Here is a 19,967-nt window from a genome sequence, read left to right on the forward strand (position 1 = left end):
AATTAAGCTTCCAAACAAAGATTAATAACAGCTGAAATGAAGTTTATGAGAAAAACTGCAAAATAGACTCTATTCGATCAAAAAAGAAATGAATAAAATAAGAAAGAATTAAACCAGGAATCAGTAATAGAAAAAATTTAAAAATATAAATGGATGGAACACGTTGAAAGAATGAAAATAGAAAGATTACCAAAACAAGGCTTAAATTATAAACCATTAGGAAAAAGAAAACCAGGACGCCCTCTAAAGAGATTCAACAATGACTTCTAAGGTCGGAACAGGCCACTATAGGACTAAATTCTTGAAAAGCATGATGATGATGATGACAATAAGCCCTTTACTGCACCTAAAGATTCTTAGTTTTTTTCCATTGTGATCAACACTATTGACGATTACTGACCAGCAGCATAAATAGTTGCCTAGAACACGTGGTGACGCACATAACTAAGTATTTTGCATATACGCTGCGTAAGTGACATTTACATATATCTGCATAAAGGTTTTTAATTCAGTGCCCGGTATGTGTAGATTATTATGCAAAACAAATATGTAATAATCTTATGATTTTTACTGGTCGTTGCTTGATGCTGATGTTTTCTGTTTCTTGAACAAGAAGATAGTTAGATTGATAGCACTAAATTTAGCCACAAACTTTTCACGTATCATGAAATTCTATGACAATAGTTCAGCTACAATTGCAATACCACTTTTAGAAATCAGAGTTTATACAAGAAATGTTTCTTAATTTTTTTTAAATATCCATTTAAAGTTATTTCAAGAATTTGATATGTTTTAAATTTCCCTTAACTCTGAAATACATTATTACTCGTTGTCGCCATAAATGATAACGGCTTATAATATAATATAACAATATCTACAGTACTATGCGCACAAATCTAAAAACTGACAACAGTTTTAGTTATTGTATAACTGACGACAATAACCAGACCAGTTAGGGACAACAGTCAGCGGTAGTGCAAGTATAGAGAATTACATGTTGGAGGAGAGAAGAAAAGTTTATGTAGCGTTTACTTCAACGGAAAATACAAAAAAAAAGAAAAAGAAAAAAAAGAGAGAATGCATTTTTGAAAATGAAAAGAGAAACAAAATACTTCATTTATGCGGTTGTCTATGTTTGGAATAACGGCCGAAGAAAAGGCTATGAGATGAGAAGAAAAGTATATTATGTCTGTTAACTGTGTGTTCTTCTGGTGGGTTTGTTCTGTTTTGTGAGATGAAAAACCAGAGTTTCAAAGAGAAGATCCTTCTAACTTCCGTATAAGCTCGGCCAACTTTACTCATGTGAATTCTAGTATATATATTACATATCTAGTAAAGAGAAAACTATTTTATTAGCTACAGATTTTTGAACCCTTTCGTATACAGTAGTATATGAAAGAGGATCGGAAAGAGAGAGAGAGATTTACTACACTCAGACTAACTGAAATGGAATCATAAAAATAAAAATAATTTAATAATAAACGATGGTATCATATTAAAAAGTACTGTTACGTCTAAATTCCCAATGTGCAACCGGTGTGTGATTGATATTTTTGATGAAAGAGGACTAGACTTGATGAAGGATAATTCCTTGATTTTTGTTACATAGGGCAAATGTGTATAACATTTCGGAAGCCTCTTTATTTTTTTTTACAAAAGCGTATCATTAGTACCACGATTTATGTTTTCTTTTCTTTTCACCATATTTTAACATGTTGGTATATCTTTCCGAATCGGGCTGTTTGCCTCACATGATATATTGCAAGAAGAGTGGATTTTATAAATCTTGCCTTTTTTAAAGAGGAGAACGGAAGCTATGGAGGATGCAGACATCTTGCTGATCTTGCATAGACGGGCGAGGGCTATTTTTATGTCTTGTTCTCTAAGCAACGTAATTTTTTTTTGTCCGTTACATGTTGAATGTATAGAAGAATTACTATTCTTTTGTATGGTTTTTCTGGTCAGGTACTGGCGGTTTACTCGGGAGGTTGTTATAGAATTACCATTATCGTTTTATGATTACATCCGTTTTGAAACAGGATAAGACTGTATTTACATTCGGTTCATCTGTGTTACTACTAAAGGACAAAATAACTAAAATATTTAGACAACAAAACATAAAAGTAGTCTTCATTCATGTATGCAAGATCTCAAGATTTTTACATCCTCCCAAGGCAATCTCATTTTCCCCTTAAAAAAATTGAAGAAAAAAGAAAACACAAATCTGGACTGTCCTTCCTTCATCTGGTCTGGTCCTCGTTCATCAAAAATCTCAAGCCTAAGATATGAATGATATCATGCACATTATTCATTTACAGTACCACTTGAATATGATACTACGCACCTATTATTGAGTTATTTTCTACTATTGATTCCATTGCAGTTAGCTAAAGTGTAGTAAAAGATTTTTGACATCCTACTTATCTATTGTAACTCGCCTGAAGAAGTATACACCAAAGTAGTCAAGAATTCGTATCTAATAAAAAGGTTTTCGCTAGAGTATAATATACTATGGTATGGTATAGAGTTATATCCGAACTATTGAAGGCTCAGTAGTAAAACAATTCTTTACTTCTAAAAATAGAAAAAAACTATATTCAGATTCAGTTTATTAACTGATAACTAGTCAATTAAGAATGTACATCAAAACTGTGATAAAGATTCTAATTACATACATATAATCGAATGTCTATCATGTGCGTTGCTCTTTTTCCATATGACTTCGGAATCAATTTTTTCAATCCATATTTATCTTCCATTTCCATTCCAAATTCCCACTGCATTTATCTAAACTGATATTAAATCAAGAAATCATTCCAGCTATTACAATCCATTAAGTTCAACTAATATTTATCCAATATGTGTTCCACTTTCAAAAAGCAGAAAAAAATCTTGTCTCAATATTCTTCACTTTACTCAAATCTTTGTACACCCGCATCATAATCCCAAAGTCGTTTCTATTTTAATGTCTGCATATTACATTTTTCCCATTTAAATCACTTAATTTTCATTTTAAGTTATGCCATGAGTTCTAATTACTGATCCTATCGTTTCTTTTTTACCCTTCCAAGCAAGTCAATGCCCTTGTTGTACCAGTCCAGAGCACAATACAAGTGCGAAAGCTTTGCTTAATAAAAGCACTTCTTATTTCTCTCAAGACGAAAAAATATGTATTATCATTAATCACAAGACATCGACAGTTTGGCGATGTCTTGCGATTAATGTCAAGTTTCTGCAGATTTTGTGCGCTGCATATTAAATTCCTAGTTAGATTACGAAATAATTTTCAATGTAAACCCACTCAGCTCAATTTAGTTCTTAATCTATTGATTTTGGCACATCTTTATTAGTGCTGTTACTTAAATGCAGTATATCCAAACAATTAACCACATCGTTAGTGATGGTGCTACAATAACTACGATTCTTAAAATAAAATCCTGTGAAAATAGTCGCTTACATTAATATTTCTAAGGGATTTCTATAAATGTTGCTATGGCTGTTTCTAAATTGAATGTCTCGATAATTTTTCCTGTTATTAACCATGTTACGCTTATTACTTTTTCTATCATAAACTTGAATGATCTTTATTTTCTTCTAATTCGTTGATACAATTTTTAATTCATAAAAATTGTTTACAGATGAATACTCGGCCGGTTTACCTATTTTGAAGGATGAAAAACCATAACTTCCCAAAAGGAAAATCTATGCTATCTCCATATGAGACTGGTTAATTAACTTTCAGTTGAAAAGTCCCACGTAAAGGTTACTCGCGTCTTAGAAGCGATTCAAATTCGGATATTTTCAACAGAAGGGTAATGTTGTGTAGTCTACGTGAATGCGTTAAACAGATGACCTACTGATCGATGCACTTCATTGAGATTTTGAAAATATGCTGTATATTCTCGAGGATTGGTTCAATTTATTTGTGTTAGTTAATTTCCATTGCTATCTATTTCCATCGTTGTCATCTACAGGTAATCGCACTCATTGCCTTTCTAAATGTAAAGTGCTCATTGAGAATTTCTGCCTTCGTAGCATTTCTTGGTTCATAATATAAGTATGTTTTATTTATATTGGATATATTAAATTTTTCCTACTCCTGTCAATATGTTGTGTAGATGAGGAGGACTATTTTGTGGGAGATCAAGGGGGCGCACGTCCTAGTAGATTTTTTTTTTAATTCTAAACTAAAGAAGGAATAAAAGATTTGCATTTCTACTCATAATCTCTAGGCGCTATTTACCGGTCTGGTAAATCGAAATATCATTATCCTGTATGAGACTACCTTCTTGCTTATTGGAGATCTGAAGTGACTTGGAAGAATTCCTATCTGGCCTCTGTCGCAGAGGTTCCAGATTATATAAAAATAAATAAAAATATTTATTAAAAATAAGAGAAAAAAAATAAAACCTCAGCCAATCAGCGATACTAGTGGACTATAAGTGTACAATCTGTCGTGGGCGGGAGTCACAAAAATGTCTTTTACCAACCAACAATGAACTGTATAATGCCAAATGCTAAACAGATTAACAAAAACATGCTAATCTTTAATGAAACAAAATGAGTATTTTTGATAATCAAAGACAAATTATTAAACAGTAGAACAAAAAATCTTCTAATCATCCATTTCCCTTTGCTTTATGATGCGTCACTATTCAAATGTGCTCCACCTACCAAAGGAAATGTGCATCACTTTTTTTTTTCTTTCCTGTTTTTTTTTTTTTTTTCCTTTTAACTGGATATTGAATCTGCGCCAAAACTAGAGTAAGTAATGGCGACCGACATTCCACAAAAAAAGTCTATTCATTAGGATGCAGGGGCGGATAGCGAAGAAGCCAAAAGTTTCTTAGATTACAAGATGTAGTTAGCAACCGGTATTATTTAAATGTAGCATTCTTTTTAAGAACAATAATCATTCTATTTAGGTGACTACTCCTGACATAATATGATATTGAAATCAAACAATTATTGTCACTGATCATGGTTTTTTTTTTTTTTGTTGTTGTTTTTGTTCTACGTTTATGTTCAAGAGAATGGAAATTTGTGAGCTTTTGCAGAATTCGGGTACACCAAACTAAATTAGAAAAGTTCTCAGTTCTTTCTACAAAGTTTATCAATTATTAAGTATAAAATAAAACAGAGTGTGAAAAACTTACGTCGTAGGCGGTTGGATTACCATTCCCTGGTCTAAAATAAAAGAAATAACAAACAATCAAATTTTCTTATTAGGTGTAATACGTCATTAGTATGAATAAAATTTATCTTAGTCTAATAAGAACAAACCAGTGGCAGATCCAGAGAGAAATGATCTCCCATTCTGTAAAAAATGAAAGTGCGCATTTTTAGCCAAAAAAAAAAAAACTAACCTATTCATATTTTTGTAATTATAATACAGATTCAAATTTGAAAAAAAAATGCTGAAACAAGAAATGTAAAAAAATCCAAAGTATTTTTATATATGAAGTAAAAAATCTATTTCCCCCTCCCGGGTCAAAAAAAAATCGAAAGTCTAGCTCCACCGCTGATAGGAACTAGATGATCTTTTAAATAGCGACATTAAGATAAAACAATAATATTGTCTTTTTTGTATTTAAAATCATAGCCTTTAAATTTAATTTCCATTGTTTAAAATTTAATTAAACTGAATTCAATTTATACTATTTAAAATTCGTATAAAAGTTAAGTTATGTAAATTATACAGTGTGCCATTAAGATATTAAAGTTGAGACAGAATTCACACTTATATATATATATATGTATATATATATAACATTGAAATTATTTTAAAAAATATCATATGATTATTCACGATGAAGTATATTTTGAAATATATCTCAGCATAAATGTCATCTGATAAAAAATTTAATAATTCTAAAACTAGATGCATGTGTGAATATATGCATTTAATTATCATAATGAGATACTATATTATGCAATATATGATATAATATAAATACCTTATTTCAAATATGCACATTTTAAGGTAAATGCATATTTAAATGCATATTTTCATTTAAAGATAATTAATAATTTTAATTTATACTGAAAGCTACAATGTTGATAAATTTTCAAAAGAACTTTAGTTTATAAATAAATTAATACTTAATATGCTTAGTTTATGATTACCTTCGATTTATGGGAAAATAATAACATTTTAAAATAATATATGGATATTAGGGGAAATTCTTCATTAGTTTTCAGTTTAAGCAGGTAGATTTAAGAAACTGTACATTTGTATAAAAATATATAGCTTCTGTTAATTTTGATTCTATTTTCTATGCAACGAAGCGTGAATGAATAAAATGAGGATTGCACACATTTTAAATGTCAAAATAACTTTATTGTCTTAAGGTAATCTCAAAATGTAAAAAATGAACTTTTCAGCAGCTTTATTTTCTATTTTTTATTTTTTGTAGTTTCCAGTTAAGCAGCAGGAGAAGCAGCAGCGTAGTTTGTAGTATCCCTAACTTTCAGCAAGGAACATTACATTTTCTCCCGATTTTTTGGCGATAAAAAGCAAAATACAGGCCGAGTGCTTAATTATACTTCTGGACATCAAACAATAAGCTATTTTTTGTTTAAAAAATCCGACTTACCGGTTTACTTTGCATAGGCCTGGAGATTCGAACTAAAGCTATCTATGCGCAGCAAGACGAGCGTGGTTCCATACCAAAATCCAACTAACAGAAGGATATATGTCTGCAGGGCATGCGCAATTAACGAGCCAACACCAATCTGTCCCAAACAGGCACAACTATTTTTAGTGTCTTGACTTGGACGTGGTTATAGATCGGTTTACAAGAGCCCATTTTTGGAGCACGATCCCTCCCATCACAACCCACCCCCCCTCACAGAAACTGAGTCTATGCATCCACTTCCCTAATCTCTCCTACACTCTTGTTAACATCACTTTCAGTCAGTGGGAAGATAACACTGAAATACCCATCTTAGTAACTTTTTAAACATTTGTCTGTGACAACCTACACTTAAAAAATAAATGTATTTGTACAATTACAACAATCCCTGTTTCTTTCATCATTATTTTCTATACACGAAAGTTAAATTCATGATTCATTTAATTCTTTTTAAATGTTTTGATTCTAATACTGTGGAATCGCCATACTGTTGATTCAGACCCCAACTTTAGCTGCAAGTCTAAGTTGGAGTAAGGATGCTGTCGTGTGCAGTGATGAGAAAACTGAGCATCTGAGAATCTGGCACCTTAGAAACAGCACACAGCATAGTGTAGCTGCCAAAAAATCGGTGAGCGGAAAAACAAAGTATTTTGTACATATTTTGCCGTCTAACAAAGGAAATTTCCACGTGTGATGTCTGAATGTTTGCTTCTTGTGACTTTCTACATTATTTTTAGAAAGTTATAAATAATTACATTAAAAACTTATTGCCATTAAAATGTCATATAAGCAAATGAATCATATCTGTAGTTAATGTGATAACTAAATTACACAGCAAATTAACTCGTACTTACATAAATACTATTTTTACTGCATCGAAGTAAAAAGGATTTTATAAGGATAAGGAATAAAATCAACATATTATTCCAAAAAGATTCTAATCTATCGGCTATAAATTGTTACTCCATTGATTAAATAAAATTCTGTTTTTAAGAGACATTTAGAGAAACTCAATATCTTAATAAGTGCATAATCTGCATAAGAACTAGGACAATGATCTCGGCTTTGGGCAGTTGAATGTAGTTCGCATTAGCATGTTGTCCTTGAACTTCAATTCAAGTATACGGTTTGAAAGGGTTGGATGCACTCCTCTGAATGTAGCCAAGGTGACAAAAAGACTGGCTCTTTTTCTAGAGCTTCAGTCCTGAAAATTTTAGGAAGACAAAGAAAATGCGTATTATATACTTTAATAAATACTTTTTTAAAAGTGGTAATGAGTTAAAACTGCTATTTTAAATTGGGTGAATATTTTATTTATTTATGAATAAATAAAAGTTATAATTCTTAGTTATTTTAGAATAATCGAAAGAAATATTTTATTTATTCATATGTTTATATATTTCGGTGCATGTAAATTTTCTTTTTTGCAAAACCAAGAATTAAATAATAAATAATACATAAAATAATAAATAAATACGGTTATTACATCATATGATGCGATGACAATCAACTAAAACTGTTAGCAACAGGTTGAACAAAATTCGCCTAAAGCAGATTTACTAGCAGCTATACACATCATATATTATAATAAATTTGCGAGCAGTTCGAAAAAATTATCATGCTGAAATAGTTTATTGTAAATAAGCTTTAGTAAGAATATTTCTTTTATTTGAAATTTCTAAAATACGCACTTTGCTATTTTAAGGAGCATTTTTGCAAAAGCAGATCTACCAGCCAATAATAACTACCCCAAAACACAATTTTGAAATACTGCGTGTAAGATATTAATAAAAGGGAGCAACAAGTAATGTAAATTTATTCCTATAAGTCATTCCAGAAAAAACAAAATTACTTTCGCAAGTGTAGTCAGTTGTCACAAATAGCAAAGTGTAGTCAGTTGTCACACTTCGTCAGTACCTAAAATGGACATTGCGCATCAAATGGAGCGTTTACTAAGTAAAAACTTGGGAAACTGCGTCAGAAAATGGTTTCTCAGGACAGCACGGGAATGACAGACTACGAATATTTCTTTTTCGTTCCGTTAGTTGGCAGCATTGAGAAAGCAGCCAGATTCCTGCATTTAGTTACCGGGTTGTATGGTGCAGACGATACGTGCTACTCATTGTTAATTCACTTAGATTCATAATATCACTGGAATATTTTAATCTGTTTCCAGGTGAAAGAGACAGCGGAATTTGCCAACAGAGGGCGTTAAAGCAATATCATTACAGCAAGTGTCATTTATGAAAGGTTTTTATAATATATTTTTATATTTAAATAAACAAATATTTTAAATATTTATTTATCAAATATTTCATATTATTATTAGTCAGTTAATATTAAAAATGAATATATATATATATTAAATGTACTTCAATATTTTATATATTAAAAATATATTTAAATATATTTTACATTCTTTGTTTATTTATTTTCATAACTTATTTTTAATGAAGTTGAGCCATGAACCATTTCATGTACCATATATTAAAACATATAAATGGGTACGACTGGAAGATAGAAGTGGAGTTCGCAAAAATGCAATGTTTCTAACAGTAATATAAATTTATATATATATATATATATTTTTTTATATTATATTTATAATATATATATATATATATATATTATTATTATTATAAAAACCTCCATCAAGACAAAGACTCATCGTGGGAGGTCCACTGTTATACACACAGTTTATCATACTGTGCCTTAAATATATTCACTGTCTCTGCACACACCACTCTCATTGCAAAGCATTCCAATCACTCACCACTCTCCGTGCAAAAAACCTGCTCCTCACTCCCTTGCTCACACCCTCCTTATACAGCTTCCAGGAATGACCTCTTGTTCTCCTGCTATCCTAACCAATTCTGTGCAAACCCTCCCCGACGTTAATCTGGTAATAACCACTTAACAGCTTATATGTCTCAATCATATCCCCCCCCTCCTCCTTCTATCCACCAATTTCTGCAAATTCCATTTTGTCGATCTGACTTCATACTCTACATTCCAGAGACCAGAAACCATCTTAGTCAATCGCCTCTGAACTTTTTCCAACGCAATTTCATCTTTTAGAAAACCAGGTGACCAGATCTGTACGCAGTAATCCATATGGGGCCTGATCAAAGCCTTATACAAAGGAACCATAACATCCTTACTTCTACAAGTCAATGTCCTCCGCATCATTCCAATTATCCGCTGTGTTGTCTTCACTATTTTAGTAACATGTCCCCGTAATTTTAGGTCCTTGTCTACAATCACTCCCAGATCTCTCATTTCCTCTACCTCTTCCAAGATATTCGCACCGATTGTGTACTTTACATCCCATCTCTGCTTCCCAAATTTCAAAACCTTACACTTTGAAACATTGAATTGACATCCCCACTTATTTATCCATTTAGACAGTGTATTCAAGTCCTCTTGCAAAGCTACAGCATCCACACTACTCCTGATAGCTCTGCCCAACTTTGCATCATCTGTAAACAACTGCACATCACCATTCAGACCTCTCCAGATATCATTTACATACCAATTAAACAGAAATGGACCCAAAACAAACCCTTGAGGTACACCACTAGTAACTTTCCTCTTCTGAGATATCGCTTCTCCATAGACAACTCGCTGATACCTATCAGACAACCAATCTCCAATCCAATGAACCAATCTACTGTTCAGCCCCATCCGTTCCAATTTAATTATTAGCTTGTCATTTGGCAATTTATCAAACGCCTTTGCAAAATCTAAATATACCACTGTATATGCAATACCTTTATCCAACGCATTTGTCACTTTATTATAAAAAGTAAGCAGGTTGCTAAAGCACGATCTTCCTTTAGTAAATCCATGCTGGCCACCAGAGTATTTTTCTGTTGTCAACCCAATTCTGAATCTTAGTCCTAACTAACTTCTCTAATACCTTGACTACAACTCCAGACACACAGACTGGTCTATAATTCAAAGCCTTACTCTTATCACCTCCCTTATGAATTTGAACAATTTTACCCTCTTTCCACTCTTTTGGAACTTGACCCAGTGAGAGACTCATGTTGAAAAGATATACAAAAGCTGTTGTTAACTCTCTGGCACATTCCCTCAAGACACGTGGTGAAATAGCATCAAGTCCCACAGCCTTATTTACATCAAGTCTATTCAATTCCTAATATACCTCCTGTTCACTTACTAACAGCTCCTCCTCCTCCTTTCCCACTGCTTTCAAGTTCTGCATGATATCACATTCACAAGAATGAAATACCTTTAGAAATTGCTCACTAAATATCTCAACTATATCCTCCGCAGCGGTTATCATTCCTCCGTTTTCACCAATCAATCCCATTCTACCATAATCATTCTTTCTTCTACTGGAGACATATCGAAAAATCTCCTTATGATTTTTTGGCCGCTTTGCTAACTGCTGCTCATACTGCATTTTTGCTACCCTTATCAAGCTTCCTCGCCTACTCTTTGTACTTCTCATGCAACTGGTTGTTATAAATACTCATTTTGTGTTTCTTCCATAATACCTTCTTCTTCCATATTGCATACCTTATCTCTTGATTCATCCATTTTACACCCACTCCATTTACCCTCTTGACCCTTGGAATACACTCTGATATTGCCTCCACCAAATAGTTCTTGAGTATGGCCCAAGCAGCATTGATATTCTTTCCATCCAGTTCCTCTTTCCAATTTATTATCGCAAGCTGTTTCCTGAGCTTTTCGTAATTACCAGTCTTATAATTCCACATATATCCCTTTCTAACAGACGTCTTCGAATGACTGGTCACCCTGCACGTGATCACCTCGTGGCCACTCTCACCAACTGGTGGAAGATTTGACACCTCATTTATAATAACATCATCTGATGAGATGATCAAATCCAATACTCTTGATCCTCGTGTACCCTCCGTTACGTGCTGCCTAAGGTAATTATCTTTCGAAAACTCCAAAAAGTCATTTTCTTTACCCCCAGATGCAGTCTCTTGCTTCCAGTCTATATTACCATAATTAAAGTCGCCCATAATGATAACTCGTTTCTTGCTAGCTAGGCCAATTTGCCTATACATTTCCCTCTCATTATCCTCCATATTACCAGGTCTATAGCAACACCCAACTAAATATTTCATCCTGTTTACTTCTACCTCACACCATACCGCCTCAAAACCGTGACCACTATTTGCACCTTGCAATTCCACCTTAGATGGGCACAACTCATCTGCTACCATTAAGAGTACTCCTCCTCCCTTTCTATCTTCACGAAAAATATCATATCAGTTCATCTCTATTCCTGTCAGGATGTCATCGTTATCTAACCACGTCTCACTTATACCAACAATTTTGGGGCGAACAGACTCGAGCAAAGTAACAATTTCGTTTCCCTTATTTCGAATACTTCTAGCATTAGTCAATAAACATAAGAAATCATTACTGCTTCTACAAGTCCTAAGAACGTCAGTCCTACGATGTGACTCTTCAATACCTTCCCCAGTCACTTCCTCTATATTATCACCAATTCTACAACTTTCTTCACGCCTAAACTCTTTCCACCCATCCCATGCCATCTCAATCTGTGTTTGTCCGCTTACACATTCACCTCTGAATTCAGCACCCGCATGTTTCATAAAGTTTCTCCCCGTCCACCCTGACTCCCCTCCCCCCCGTTTCTCTGTTCGTGTTGTACCTCCACTCTCTCATTTACTTCATTCATAATATTCACCTCCCCATTTGCAAGTGAACAAATACCTCTCCCTACCTTACTTTTTTGCTCTTTTATATCACTTCGCACCACCTCAGATATATTCATTACAGTCATTACTTCTGCCAGTAACAATCTCTCCAGCAGACTCGCACCAAAACTATTTAAATGCAGCCCATCTTCTTTATACAATTCCATCCGTCCCTCAAATTCCTCCCGCACATTCACAAAATGCACTCTATTCTCCTCACATAACTGCGCTAACATATCATTCATAATCTTTGCCCGCCTCCTCAATTCATTACTATCATACCTTGGCAACACCCTGACTACCTTTCCTACCACACTGGTATCTTTTACTCTCCTTAATAATCTCCTTATATCCAATCTGGCATTTTCCTTGTTCCCATTCAAATCATTTGTTCCTACTACAACCACCAACTCTTGTGTTCTCTTGTTCCTGATGTCCAACGCTTCAATCACTCTCTCCATTCTACCATCAGGAAAACAAACCTTATGCATCTTCTCATTCACCACACCTCTAATAATGGAATCTCCATAGAGAACCAATCTCTAATCATTCGATATATCTTTCGCATGGCCATCTTTCCTTCTGCTCTTATTCACACTTCCATGTATGTCTCTAATTCTTTTCATCTCATTTCGCATGCAGTTCATATCTTGCTTCATCATCATCAACTCTGCTTTCATGTCCACATCCAATATATATTCCTGTCTGTCATTTTCATGTAGTTTCATATTACGTATTTGGATATTTTTGGTCGCGCAGCATCTACATCAGTCCTCATAATGATGTTCTGACGAGGATACAAGGATAATTAACTGACCCATCTTCCTTCTCTTGAGCAACATTCTGATCCTGTAATGGAAGCTGCTGATCATGTATTTTAGGAATGTTTGGCATAACAGCAGTAGGCCTGGATGTATCCCAAGACTTCATCATCATCATGGATCTACTGTCTTGATGTGAAGAACTGGCACAAGGTGAAACTGCAGCTCCAGGTAATAAGAGTGAGACACCAGGTTCGATATCCTTTTATCATACTTTGTGCAACTTGAAGAGAAGTAGATAATTCAGGTGATACAGAACAAGGAACTAATATTTGGATATCTGTACTTAGCACTGATTCTATGTTATTTGAGTGAGTTTCAATTAACTCAACAGTATTAAGAATAGGCATCGTATTTATTACTGGGATTGACAATGAATCTTGGAGCAAACTGTCAAAAGATGTTGTCAACGCCTGTGATTCCTCAATTTCTATTATCGTATCTTCACTATTATTCAATATATATATATATATATATTAAGAAAATTTAGACATGTAGCATTCAACATATTGTTAAAATCTTAAACATCATTATTTAAAAAATGCAAAACATATACGGAATAAACATAATCCAGTCACTGATTTAATTTATGGTTTCAGTAGTAGTATTAGAATTATTATATCCACACTGCCGATTCAAAACAAAAAGACAAAAGACGAAGCATTCGCAACCACCTCTGGCAATGCATTCCATACATTCACCACTCTCCAAGCAAAAAATCTAGCACCCTTGTTAACCACACTCTTGCACAATCTCTAGGGATAACCCCTCGTTCTCTCCCTTCCTGCACTGTTCAAAAAAAGTCATCAGTGGAAATCCTATAAAACCCCTTCAAATAACTTAAATGCTTCTATCATATCTTCTCTCATACGTCTATCAGCTAGTTTTCGGAGCCTATAGACTTTCAATCTCATAGGAAACATTCCACAGACCACAACAGTCTTTATAACTTGTCTCTGAATCCTCTCAACCTTTTCTTTACTACCATGAAATCCAGGTGATCAGATCTGTGATCAATAGTCCAGATGTGGTCTTATTAATGACTTATAAAGTGGAACAACTTCCCTATCCCTATTCGTCAGTGTGTTCCTCAACAACAATTTAATTGTGATATTTTGACAACCTTTGCAGTACACCCTCTAAACTTAAGTTCTCTGTCCACAATAACCCCCCAAGTCCCTAGCCTCGTCATCTTCTTGCAGTTGTTTCATTAATATAGAATGCACACCATGTGATCTCATCCTCCCATAGTGCATTACCTTACACTTAGCTACGCTAAAGTGACAGCCATTTACCTTAGCTCATACTGCCAGCCTATTTAAGTCATCCTGCAAGATATCTGCATCATTTTAATTGACTATCGCTCTTCCTAGTTTTGCATCATCAACAAACAAATGGATATTTCCTTTCAAATTATTTCCAATACCATTAATGTGCAAATTAAACAACAGAGGACCAAGTACCGAGCCCTGTGGTACACCACTACTTACCTGCCTTCTACTGGACTCAGTTCCACCATAAACCACTAGTTGATATCTGTCCATTAGCCACCCTCTAATCCAAATCAACAGCTTCGGATCCATACCCATTTGCTCCAATTTATGTAACAGAGATCCGTGTGGAATCCTGTCAAATGCCTTCGCAAAGCCCAGCAGTATCACTGAGTAAGGATTTCCTTTATCCAACCCTACTCTTACTTCATTATAGAAAGCAAGCAAGCTACTAAGCCAAGACCCTTCACAAAACCATGTTGCCCATTATAAAGAATCATCTGTCCACCCAGTCCTAAATTCTAATTTTTATCAATTTCTCCAAAACCTTAACCATACTCCTGATATACTGATCGGCCTATAATTTACTACTTTATAATTTACTGTCTTGGAGCCTCCTGGAATTATTTCCCCCCCCTCCTTAGAAATAAATAAATAAAAATACCTAAAATTGATATAATTTACGAGTGTTCACTAAAATGTCAACGAACGTGAGTTTTCATTGTTTTCATCATTGTGAGAACCCTACTCTTACTTTATTATAGTATTATTTCAGTATTATCAGTGTATTTATTTCTGATTGCGGTGCTCTGTACTGTCAATGATATTTACGCTAACAACATTTAAATTAAATTAAATTTTAATTTTAATCAAATTAATTAAGAATTTTTATTTTATGTTTAATTCTTTTATTCTGTTTTAATTTATGTGTTCAGTAGATGTAGAGTATAGACGGTTCACAATACAGAAAAAACATCCTCTCTTCTGGAGAAGGCAAAATATGCCTTTCACTGTGATGTGTTTTTAACAATTTACTGATCTTAGAAGCTTTCGAAAGTTTCCAATCCTGAAATGTTTCGCATTTCAGCACGATCCAGGTAAATGTTGGCCTATAATGCAGAATGGTCAGGAGACCCACTCTCTAACCAACAGATTATGGATGTGAATCCCACTATGGACATGGATGCTTATGAGTGCCTTCGAGAGGAATGAAATTTCATCGCCCGGTGTGAGACAGCCATTCTGTTTATTAGAGGTCTGAATAAGTTCAATATTTAGTCTCTAGAGAAGCGTTTCAAAATTATTTCATCCTTAGACTAACCATGGTATTCAGGTAGTATAGGTTTGCAACCTTTCATAGATGGTACCGCCACGGGAGGGGGGGGGTAAGAATACGTATGCTACAAATTGGATATCTAATTGTAAATCTTATGTAAGACATGATAAAAGGGTTTTACCTAACAAATATTATTTAGTAGTATATTAAAGCGAGATATAAAATCTACATTTTTTTCATTCAGAGGCAAAAACGCCTAGCAAAAGTTTGCGGGGGGGGGAAGTATCCTAACTTCTGTAATAGCGTCTGTGAACTTACTAAATAATAAATAAAAACTAAGAAACATCCATTTTTAAATAGCATTTACAAAATATCAAACATATTAAATCATATTTCATCACATTTCGCGCTTTCGGAAATACTGAAAGAGAGAGAGAGAGAGAGAGAGAGAGAGACTGGTATGTGTATATTCCCTTAATCACATTCACTTTGTATTCCAAAAAGATTAAAATTTTGCTTTTATGAATACGTGGGCTGGGTTGTTATTCTCACATTATTTCATCGACTACTTCCAGTGGGAAAATCAGCAACAACAGAAAATAAATACTAAATGACATACGAAAAGGACAATAATAACGCAAAAATCTCAGCACTTTACGATGGATTTTCTCTGTTTCCATGCTAAAAGAAAAAAGCAGATAGATTTGCAGTTTTTTTCTATGCTGATGGAGCTACATTACTTACTTTTGCGACTTACACTGCTACATACTGCACAACGAAAAATATTCCATGACTCCAAGCCCTTCTTACAAAAAAATTCATTATTTATGAGACAATTCTGCTATTTCTACAGTTATAACCTTTTGGATAGACACTGCAGCTCTTCAGAGGACTGCTAACTAGCACATATTGAATAAGTCATTCTGTGAGTAACATGTAGTATGACAAACTCGAAGGAGGAAGAAATATTAAGATAATGGGAACCTCAACCATTGTATGCTGATTTCATTCAAGTGGAAAGGTGGAGCTGATTTTCCCACAAGAAGTAGTCGATGAAATAATGTGAGAATAACAACCCAGCCCACGTATTCATAAAAGCAAAACTTTAATCTTTTTGGAATACAAAGTGAATGTGATTAAGGGAATATACACATACCAGACACTGAATTATAAATCTTTGCTCAGATATATGTAGACGTCACTTACGCAGCTTATATGCAAAAAATTTAGTCACGTGTGACGTCACCATGTGTGACGCACGTGGTCAGTAATTGTCAATAGTGTTGATCACAATGGGGAAAAACAAAGGAACTTTTAGAGTCGATAAAGGGTTTATTGTGGGTGCCCTTCTGGCTGGAACCAAGATTTTGAAAAGAGCTGAGCTGACTCGTTTAAAGTGGAAAAATAACCCACACTGCTTGCAGTTATTTGTGGGTTATAAGAGAGTCGGTCAGGAAAGATGATCGCCATCGTCTGAGGTTTGTACGGATAAACAGAACTTCCTGCGTGCATCAGTTGATCGAAGCATTTAATTAAGGCTGTTCCTGACCCATATTTCACCGAAGTATGCTCAGGGGATTGAAGAGGACGGGTATTGGCAGTTGCATGACTATACGGAAACCACTGATTTTTGCGAAATAAATAAAAGTATTTAATTCAGTGGTCGGTATGTGTAAAAGTGGCCTAATGAGAATCCCCTTCAAAAATCTCCTATCAAATTGATCGTCTGATATTGTGATTTATTTAGAATTAATTTACATAATATAAAAAATAGCAAAAATTAATTTAAATAGCTTATTTAATATCGAGAAGCATATGCCACGAGAAGAGTGTATCATGATGTGTCGTAAACCGGTGGTGGGCCTTTGCTTTTGGGGAGGAAGGAAAATAAACTTTGTAATATGAAACTAACTTAGCTTCAGCAGCAAAATATTGGAGATTCTATCGAAACATTATTTTAGTCAAAAGAGCACGTGATCAATTGATCGATATATATATTGTCCAGCCAACGTAGTCTTGATTTCAACTGGACCAGTTTCATTGATAAGAGGGGATCGAAATGATAGCATTAAATCTTCTCTGAGTGAATAGAATTTAATGACGATTCCACCCACAAGAGGTCATAAACCGAAAGCAAATATATACAGGGTGTTCGGGATAAATTTGACAGTTTCGTAAGGAAAAAGAAAATCTTCTTTGTATCTATTAAATTTAATGAATTGACAAAAAAACATTACAGGCAGAGTTAATTACAATACTATCAACAAGATTTACTCAAAATAACCACCATTAGCATCGATCACAGCTTCAATTCTGCTTCGGAACCTCGAACAAGCTGATGCTACAGTCTCCCTGGGAAGGGCCGCAAAAACTGTTTTAATTTTATCCATTAACTGGGCTTTTGTATTACTGGAAGTGCGATTGGTGTCTTTTTCAACTGCGCCCCATACAAAATAATCCATGGGGTTAAGGTCTGGGGAGTTTGGAGGCCAAACATTTGGACTGGTGAAGTCGTAGAAATTTTCAGACAACCATTTTTGACTTTTCCCAGAGGTGTGGCAAGGGGCCGAATCCTGCTGCCATACATACGGCCTACCATTGGCTACCCTTGTTATCCAGGGCTTGACTACAGTTAGCAACTCCACGAACAAAGCCCGAATTCCAATGCCAGGGTTCTTCAACACCTGTTCCTGCAGATTTGCGAGGAATTCTGCTGTACGAACGCAATCAGATCGTCTGCTAGGGATCTTTCTTCTTGCTACGTCCTCGTAGTCACCATTGCAAGTCTCTAGTTCATGCCTGATTGTTTTTACTGTATTCAGGGAGCATTGGGCAGCAGTCGTAATATCCTTATTTTGATGGCGGGCACGAATCATCATGATACAAGTTATTCTCTTCCATGATTCAGGTGGGTTCCAGCTATCCATCCTTTCTGACATCTTGTATATGAATGAAGAAGGGTCCAAACTTTTAAATGAAGAGAAGTGTGTGTTAATACATGTAACTTACGGAAAAATATAATTAATTATAAATATGTCAAATTTATCCCGAACACCCTGTATATATATATATATAGTCCGGAAATCCTGCTCTAGAGACCAAACATGGAAGCAGACTTTAGCCACTTCAGGCCTCCAATAAGCGGGGCGGTGTCTCATACCAGACTACGCTAACCACTCGGCCAACCAGGCCAGCGAAGCGAATGTAGATATAAATGAAGTGGATGACAACGGCAAAATACTGTATTCATGTTTTAGAGATCAAATATGAAGAAATACCGCTTAAAACACTTTTTCAAAAACCATTTAGTTATATATATATATATATATATATATATATAAAGCATTTTTAAACGAGTTCAGTCCTACAATAAGGATGAAAATCATCCACCACCTAAAGACATTCACAAATAATCGGTCACAGAGAGAGAGAGAGAGAGAGAGAGAGATGCGAACCCCACAGTGTGTGGACTGGAAACGCTGTTCTCTCGCTCAAATTTCGAGTCACTAGAAATGCAGTAGCAACTTTACTTAAATCTATCAGACTTTGTCGAGATATCATAATTTTCCTTTCAATCGGATCATTTTTAGTGACAAATGAGAGAAGCACAGTTGTATGTCTACACAATAATGGCTGCTGACTTCAATTGTGATAATGAATGATATCTCTATACAAGAAATGCTGTTATGAAATACACCTTTTATGCCTGTCTAAAAGCATATTGTCAGAAGTTGAATGCTATTGGCAACTTAAAAGTGAAATTAAAAAGACGTATAGCCAGTGCTTTTGTCTTCCATGAACCGAAATACTATGAGGAAAAAAAATCTACTTTAGGGCCAAAACCTCTGCCCATTCCCTTCAGCGAAATAAGGCGTTAAAGGATTTCTCCTTTTGAAAGGATTATGAGCATTTCATGTGATACATTTCTGCTATTTTCAGCTTTTTTGGCGATGGATTTCTACTACTTATCAAAGACGTTCAGAGTAATTAAGATTCAATGAGGGAGGTTGTAAAGCCAGCATCATGCCCTGAACTGTTCCTGGAAGACATATAACAAATCATGCGTGTTATTCTGTGAAACTGCAAGATAGGTTAGAAAAACCTAAGACCATCACTCCATGGCAACCGCCTGGCATTATAATCAAGAATGATCGGGGGTCCATGTCTTCGTACTATTGTTGTCATCCTCTTACACTTCCGTTTGCATGAAATAAGAACTAGAATTCATCACTCAGTTA

The 19,967-nt window shown here is 34.6% G+C and overlaps 1 long non-coding RNA gene across 1 annotated transcript in view; it reads left to right on the forward strand.

Annotated features, from left to right (window-relative positions):
• The first annotated feature begins 8,608 nt into the window (after positions 1 to 8,608).
• Positions 8,609 to 19,967, forward strand: part of LOC150104991 (uncharacterized) — a 31,250-nt gene continuing 19,891 nt past the window's right edge. The window contains exon 1 of the long non-coding RNA XR_016548562.1: positions 8,609 to 8,885. This is a non-coding gene — a long non-coding RNA (uncharacterized LOC150104991). The remainder of the gene's footprint in view (positions 8,886 to 19,967) is intronic.

Source organism: Typopeltis vanoorti, chromosome 7 (genome assembly GCF_054136105.1).
Source record: "Typopeltis vanoorti isolate ZY-2024b chromosome 7, IOZ_Tvanoo_1.0, whole genome shotgun sequence".
Lineage (NCBI taxonomy): Eukaryota > Metazoa > Arthropoda > Arachnida > Uropygi > Thelyphonidae > Typopeltis > Typopeltis vanoorti.